The sequence below is a fragment of the Rhinolophus sinicus genome, linkage group LG06 (assembly GCF_036562045.2).
Source record: "Rhinolophus sinicus isolate RSC01 linkage group LG06, ASM3656204v1, whole genome shotgun sequence".
In the NCBI taxonomy this organism is placed as follows: Eukaryota; Metazoa; Chordata; class Mammalia; order Chiroptera; family Rhinolophidae; genus Rhinolophus; species Rhinolophus sinicus.
In genome coordinates this window covers 128,864,345-128,873,296 of record NC_133756.1, presented here as the reverse complement: position 1 = coordinate 128,873,296, position 8,952 = coordinate 128,864,345, and positions in this window count along the sequence as shown.

Genomic DNA, 8,952 nt, shown 5'->3' with positions numbered 1-8,952 from the left:
TGCTATTCCCAGCAACTCCATGTACTCACCAACCCAGAAGCTCTCTGAACATTTTGGGCTTTCATAGAGGCGTCATCACTTAAGCATGATTGATTATATCATTGGCTGTTGGCGACTGAACTCAGTCTCTAGCTCCTCTCCCCTCCCTGGAGGTTAGGGAACTGAAAGTTCCAACTCTCTAATCACTTGGTTGGCTCCACTGGCAACCAGCCTCCATCTTTAGGTTCTTTCCTAAAATCATCTCCTTAAGATAACAAAAGACACCTTTACCACTCTCAACACTTAGGAAATTCCAAGGGTTTTGGGAGCTGTGAGCCAAGAACTGTGGACAAAGACCAAATACATATGTGTCACACCGGGATGTCATGTGGGGTCTCTAGTCCTGCTCCCAGCACAAGAACACAGGACATGGTGAGGCCAAAATGGAACACCCACGGAGCCATATATAGGGGAGTCATATCACTATAGTCTCGCCGGCGGCTGGGTTGGAGACACAGGAAGCAAGAGCCACATGACCCACAACCTGCCGTCCACTTCTCTGCCAACCAACCAACCTCACTGGCTAGCTGCAATCCACCGTGCTAACTGCAATCCGCACTTGCTAGCTCAGCCACCATCTTATCGCTAGCCCCCATTTTTTTCTGCTCGTGCAGCCACGGCAGTTATATTAGTAGTCAATGGCTCACTGGTTACAGCTGACAGCCAACTAACCACAGCTGATGGCCATCCAATCACAGTTGATGGCCATTTACTACCTGAGCCAGCACCTTTCCTCGTGAGGCGAGAGCCTGGAAATTGCACTCCTGGCTCTGTCCCCACAATATGAGAAATATATTTGGTCATCTTAGTGACCAAATATATATTTCTTATAAATCACAACATTGCAGAATAGCAATCCAAGGAGGGACAGAGACTTTGAGTTACATTGATCTGTGGGACTGTCTGCCAAGTAAGTGTTCAGCCTCACCTTGAGAAACTGAAGACGCACAGCAGCTCCAACGTGGGCTGTGCTTCTTACTGGGGGATAGAATAAGCCCACATGCTCTCCTCGTCTCTAGAAACATCAGCAGCAAGACCCTTGACAGTGTGGCTCTCTCTCCAAACCCACCCCCACTCTGAACCCACGGCAACACCAGAGGCTCCTACAGAGCCACCCTCTCCCTCTTTGTTTAAGAGGCATTGACAACATTTCCATTCTGCATGTCTTTCTTTTAGAAAATGTCCTGACAGCTTTACTATTTTCGCTTCTTTATGGGGCCATGGAAGAGCAAGGGCTGGAGAAAATCAATAGCAGGCAATGGAGGGTGCTTTCTATGCTTAGTGCCATGTTCCCTGACCCTCTTCACACCCCCTACTCCAGCCTCAGTCAGAGCCAGCAGACCTCAGATTGAAAAGCGTGCTGCCCAAGACCTGGAGGGCATCAAGAGTGGAGTGACCAGACCCAGGGAGGCTACTGGGAAAGGTCATGACCACAGATTTACTCAGGACCTCCAGGCTGCTGGGAAGAGGGTGGGAACCAGGATGGGGTTATGAAGAGTCATTGGGATTAAATGGCTGTCAGACTGCTGTGCCCTTCCTCCAGAAATGACACTCAGAAAGGAGTAGGATGTTAAAGAGAAACCAGTGTCCAGAGGCAGGAGCGGGGGGGGGGGGGGGGGGGGCAGGTCAGCAAGAGGCAATGAGGGGATATGAGTCATTATGACAAAATCATGCTGTTCAATCTCATAGAGCTAGGAGGTCTTAACAAAGAGGCCAGTGGTAATCACTTTGCAATACGAATATAAGTATATCAAATCAACACGTTGTACACCTTAAATTTATACATTGTTATACATCAGTTCTATCTCAGTAAAGTAAAAAAAATTTTTTTTTTTTTAACTTATAGTTCAATTCTTAAAAATGAGAAAGCTGGAGTTTCTTTATGCTGTCTGTCCACATCAGGAAGGGATTACTTTTCACCTAAGTAGCATCTTTGACGGGCAAATGAGCCAGTGGCTCCACCTGGGTCCCTTCTGTAGCCACAGCATCGGGGGCTGGGGTCAGGGGCCTGGGGTAACACATGCAAGACTGAAGCAGACCTGGCTTCTCCCAGCCAGCCCCTGGGCAGAGATACCAACTGACAGCTAGAGGGGGGAAGAATCAATAAATAGCAACACGCAACACCTTCTTAAGTGGAATTCCCATGAGAAGAAAGTAATTTCCATCATGCTGTTATGATAAATTCCCAATCCACTCTACGGCTGTGTGTTAAATGAGTAAATGACTGTTAATGGAATTGCCCTTTTGGGCTATTACTACCCAGTGCAAATTCCTGCCAAAAGGGTGGTGCCAACTGACAGTATCACTGGAAAAGGGACCTGCTTCCCTGGGGACTTGGGTTTTCTCATCTGGAAATTTTTGCCTAAGTTATTACCATTTTCATTATAATTTGCATTTCTTTGCTTATTAGTGAGGTTCAATGCTTTTTTCCAGTGGTCCCTTTTGCGTGACTCTAGAACCTATCTGATTATGAAAATGGGGGAGAAGTGCCCTTGAAACACCAATGAGAAGAAAGGAGAAAAAGAAGGGTAAGGAAGAGGAAAATGAAAAAAAGAATGAGAGAAAGAGATGGAAAAACTCCTCTACTAATATTAAGTAAGTTGGAGTAGTACAAAATATACAGAATCTGGAGTCAAGCCCTGCCACTTCACCCCCACCCCCTCAGTTAAAACACAACTCTACCACTTAATAGATATGTAATCTTGGGCAAGTCACTTAATTTCATCAGTAAAATGGAGATATTAATAGTTTCTGATTCATAGAATTACTATACAGATTAAATGAGCTAATATATGAAAAGCACCTAGCGTAGAGCCTGACAATTATTATGATAATAATAATAATTATAAATACATAATAGTAATTGCTATAAATATAACAATAAATATAAATGTATAATATATGATAGTAATATATTTATAATTGTTCTTGTTATAATTATTATCCAAGCACTAACCCAGTTTCCATGGCTACCTACTGATAAAGCAGCAGGGTAGTGAATAGAGTATCTAAAATTGGACATGCCTGGAGATAAGTCCGAGATATGCTATATACTACCTATGTTATTTAAACACCTACAGATTCGATTTTCTCCTTTATTACATGGTCGGGATAAAAATAACTGACTAGCAGAATGCATGATGTAACAATTAAATAGCATAGAGAAAAGCTCTTAGTGCAGTGCTTGGCAAGTAGGTGCTGCAGTAGTAGTAGCTATAATAGCAACTACTATTCAGTGAGTGTTATTATGCCAGGCCACGTCTAAACACTTAGCATCTATCTCATTTTAATCAGTACAAAATCTGGTGAGGTAGGTGTCATACCCATTTCACAGCTGAGGCACCTAAAGCTTAGATAGGACTACATGACTTAGGCTAGGTCACATACCTTGTAAGTGACAGAGAATCTGATCCCAAAACTCTTCAACTATTGGCAGAGACTATTTTTCAGTAAACTTCATCTACCCTTTTAAAACTCATTGTAATGCTTTATTTCATTTTTGTTTTTCCCACTTGTGACATAAAATCACTATTGGCTATGTCATTTGTTTTCCTCTCTAGACTGAAATCCTGGAGCATGCTCTTGTCTCTATTCCCATAGTACTCTCCCATATTCCTTAGCACACTGCCCCCAGTGCCCACCCCTAAGCACATGATACGCCTGGTTAAATGGGCATGCCCTTCCCAGCCCGCTGGCCTACCTCTGTACCAATCCTCTTCTGCACAGCTTGGCCCCAGACTCCCCTCTGACATGCTCGCTCCCATCCTGTACCCACAACCAATCCCATCTGCAGCAGCCCTTGGCCTGGCTACAGCCTCATACAACCTCCCATTGCTGCTCCTTAGACTCTGAGGTATTCCCATGGCTCTGCTAACAGTATCTGCCTCCATCCCAATTTTCTGCTCACTTCTCTGCTGCTTTCTCGGCACCCCCAGCCTGCTTCCAAGGTAGAGGGGAAGAGATGGTCGTAATGCTGTGATAAATTACTCTTTACCCTCTCTGGCCTTTGGGTGACCCCGTCCTGTACCTGTACCCAGAGCCACAATGCTAACCCCAAGAATACATCAGTTAAGATGACTTATCCATGGCTTTCATCTCAAGCCCCATGAACACCCTACAAATCCTACAGAGGAAGCCTGATGCAGAAGTGGGAAGCCAGTTAGGAAGGGTGTGTTCATTTTGACTCTAATCGTGCTGATTGACATTTTGTATTTCAGACTCAGTGGATACGCAGACTTTATACTTAAAACGGAATTCCTCTCAGCAACACTTATTGGGTACCAGCTTTGTGCCCGGCCTATGCAGGGCACTGGGCCGACAGTGATTAAAAAGACTCAGTCCTTGTTCTTAGGAAGCTCTTATCCATCTGTCCATATTCAGATTGGTTCGAGTTCACTGTGGGGCTAATCTCCCTCTTATACCTAATTATATTTTACATATAGGTTTTTTCTTTTTAAAATCCACTTGAGAGCCATACCATCTGTGTGGATTACCTTTTACGGCACTAAGCTCAGTGCCATGGGCCTGAAGGCAATTAATGCAAACTCTTTGATGATACTGAACTTCCTGGAAGCTTCAGGCATTTTCTTTCAGTCATCATAATTAATGTCTTAATTTGATAATAGGTTGATTGATTTTTATGTAAGTCTTAATCACCCATCAGATGTTCAACTTGAATTTCAATTCTAGCTCCACCAACCATCTGACCTTGGGCAGGTTGCTTAACCTTTCTGAACTTCAGTTTCCCCATCTGTTAAAATAGGTATAAAACCCACCACACAGGCTTGATGTGATAATTAAGTTAAATGGAATTCCAGCTCAAAGGTAATATACACCCCTAACATTCTATTCCGTTAGATTTCTTTTTTCTTTTTTTTCTAGCATGTACTACGGTCTGGGTTCTGTGCTATGATACCTTGGGAATACTAAGAGAATAACACATGGTCCCTGTTACCCCACACAGCCACACGCCGGTGGGTACAGACAGATGTAAGCAAGTCGTTATGATATATACAGATCTCTAAGAGACATTCTTTAGGGATAGTACAGAGAGGGGATAAACATTAAACATCAACTATGTGAATTTGACGGACCCTCCGGAGACTCACTATGGTGCGTGTATATATATGTGTGTATCCACAAACACATACGCAGTTCTGACTTTGGTTTCTCCATAGTTGGGTTGCCTGGATGTCTGACATCGTTGTAACAAGTGCCAGGAAGCTAATCTTGATTCTTCTTCATTCTGGAGCAACTTTGCCCCTACGAACAGCCAGGAATGCTGATGACCACTTAAGACACTGTGAAACCATCAGCCGAATCTGGGCCGGATATACATGCAAAGAAGTGCTCCCTGTTGACCATTCCCCTGAATGCTTTCCCAGCTCTGCTGTCTCCCGCTGCTCAGTAACCCGTTGCCGTGGGAGACAAGTGTACTTAGTGTGACAAGTCACACTGCACCCTCATCCTCCCCGACTCCATGTCAGGCTAACCCAAACACAATGGCAACTCCCCCAAGTCACTGAAGACAGACTACATCTATGTTTAAATGCATCACACATTCCTATGAGATCTTCCCTTGCATACTCATTTGGCCTTTTCCTCTCCCTGCAGGAGCCTGCAGAGGAATGGATCTTGCCTGGCTGACACCTCTGTGGATGCCTGGCTTGGATCCTTTGCTGCTACCCCCATCTCCTGGGTGTCAGGTTCTAAAACCATCCCAAAACAATCCTGGATGGGCCCCTTTCTTAATGAAACAAAAGACACTTATGGAATACAAATTGCCACCCTGCATTAAGCTCCCCAACCGTGCTGAAGATGGAAGGAGAAGCGATAAGCAGAAGCCAGCTTTTAAGACTTCAGTTGTTAATATCAATGAATAGAATTTAGGTAAAAGAAGAAAAAGAGGCTTAGGTTCTCTGCAGTTTAGCCTGACTTTTTCCCTTTCCAACAGAGATGAATCGTAACTCTTGACAGCCCTTATATATCACGTGCCCTTGTAATGTTTTGCTTGTAGAGTCTACAATGGATAATAGCAACAGCTAATATTTATTGAGCATTAACTACATGTCAAGCACCTGATATATGTATATTTCATTTAATGCTTATAGCAACTGTATTAAGTAGGTACTTGCATTAGAACCTCTTTACAGATTAGGCATTGGAGGCTTAGAAAATGTGGTTCTTTTGCCCAAGATCACGCAGTGAGTGTGGGAGGCAGCATTCAAACCCAGGATATCTAACTTCAGATGACACACCCTTTAGTCTTATGCTATTCTGTTGCTAGAGAAGAAGCCTGGGAGAGTGATAAAGTGATAAAGGCCACCCAGCTCCCTTAAATTCTCCATAAAATGAAGATAATAATGGTATCTACCTCATAGGGTGACAGTAGGAGTCAAGGATTTAGAATACATAAAACATTTGGCATCAGCCTTTGCACAGAATGAAGATACAATACATGTTAGTTATTGTTATAAACAGTAGGTTTCCTCGAGGGGGCCTTACCTTGGTCCTCTTTGAATCTTTCTCCCCAGTACATATAGCCTAGTGCAAAGTACATAATAGAAACTGATTCAAAATTGCTTGAATAAATTAGGAGACTAAATATTCTAGAAGACAGTTATAATGAAGCCTTATTTTTATAAGTGCTTTGTTATTTGCTAAATGCTGTCATTTAGTTTAATTTGGAATAATGTTTGTCTTTGAGTTAAAACATCAAGAAAACTTGACCCAGCCATTCAACTCCTAGGTATGTACCCAAGAGGAAACAAAACATATATCCACACAAAAACTTGTGCATGATCGTTCATAGCAGCATTATTCATAACAGCCAAGAGGTGAAAACAACCCCACTGTCCGCCAATGGACAAACAAAATGTGGTCTATCCATCCAATGGAATATTATTCAGCCATAGAAAGGAACGAAGTACTGATACACGCTGCAACATGGATGAACGCTGAAAACATTATGTATGCTCAGTGAAAGAAGCCAGTCACAGAAGGCCACATATTGCATGATTCCATTTGTGTGAAATGGCGAGACTCGGCAAGTCTATAGAGATAGAACATAGATCCATTGTTATCTAGCGCTAGGAGGATGAGGCCCCCAAATCATAAACTCAACACCAGTGAGTTTGGCGATCTTACCAGATTTCCCATTCTGCCCCCGCACTGATTCTGGCGGCCTCAGCCACCGGCACCACGTACCTCCTCACCAGGGCTGACCTGGGGGGATGAATAGACCAAGTGCCTGTCATTGTTCAAGGTCAGATGGGAAAACAATTAATTAATGATCACTCTTGTATTCCAGTCAGGCTGTCCCTCGAATGTTTCTTTGCAATTTGCCTCCCAAGTCTGTTGGGAGAGAGGAAAGGCTGTTGGGCTGGTCAATCTAATGCCGAAATGTGAGGTGGAAGAGGAAGCTGCAGAAATAACCTAGTCTTTCACAAAGTTAAATGCAAATTCTAAAGCTGGAAATCAAAGCTAGAAAAGTCTAAATATCAAGTCTATTAATCATTTGCAAGTCACTTCCCTCCTCATACTCTCATCTGAGAAGCAAATAAAACCCCAATGCTCTGGCAGACTCACTGCATCCTTTGTTTTAATGATGTTTTTCAAAACTGAAGCAAATTGCTGATGAAAGGAGAGAAGTCAGGATCCTAATTAAGCTGCCCCAGTTTGAAAAGTTGTAGAAGATGGCCAAAAGGATTCTAAAACCTATAGGTATTTACGAGTGAAAACAGAGGAGAAATGATGCTTGGAATTTCATGGGAGTACCTATGAAGGTATGTAATTATGACTGAGACTGAAATGTGATTTTATCACTTGGAAATTTTCGTTGCTCTACTTTTCACCAACGAGGCTATATATAGACACACTCACCTGGGAAATTCTTCAGGCAGAAAGCAAAAAGGAAAAATTACACTTTCCTTTTTCCTGATAACTGTTAGTACTGTTAATTCAAGCTCCAATCAATATTTGTTTAGGTACTGATGGTGAGAAGATTTACAGACAATATGTTGGTTTCACTAAATGATGAGTGCTGACCTTTACTGAGTGTTCTCAGCTCCTTACATGTTTTATTTCATTTAATCCCTGAAGCAACCCTAGAAGGTAGGTACTGATGATGATGATGATGACGATGATTTTGCAGATAAGGAAAATAAGGCCCGGAGAAGTTAAGTAGCTTGGCCAGGGTCACACACCTAGTAAAAATGATAGGGCTGAGATTTAAACCCTGTCTGACTCCAGACTCATGCTGTTAATCATTATCACATTCTGCCTCCCTCGTAAATTGACAGTTCTTAATTTTACTCTCGATGCTTCTACTTTGAAGAGTTGAACATGATAGGATATTGGGAAAAAATGCTGCTATACACAACAATATCATTTTATTTATTTAATATAAATTATTTTCTTTATTTATTGCAGGTGCGTTGGGTACCTTCTGTATGCAAAGTGGTGTCCCGGGCCAGCCAGGTGATGATATGCCTCAGGGACTTTGCAGATGTTATTCCTCTACCTGGCAGGCCCTGCCTCCCCACTCCTCCACGTTACCTCGCGAACACCTACTCAACCTTCAGATATCAACTTAAAATATCACTTGCTAGACAAGCTTTTCTTGACCTCCCCTTGATTGACCCCTGTTATATATTCACTTATCCTCCTAAACTTTTCCTTTATAGTACTTTCCACGATTGTGATCAAATGTGCAGTTAGTTAAATGGCTGCCTTCTCCGTGAGACTACAAGTTCCAGAGCTGGTGCCTAGCTCGTTCACTATTGTTTCTCCCGTGCTTAGCAGAGAACCTGCTGTGCTTAATGTTTGAACAGTAAATGAATAAATTAACAAATGAGACGTCAGTTGTGTCCTTGTGTTGCTTACACTTTGGTAGTGTTGTATACAAGCACATAG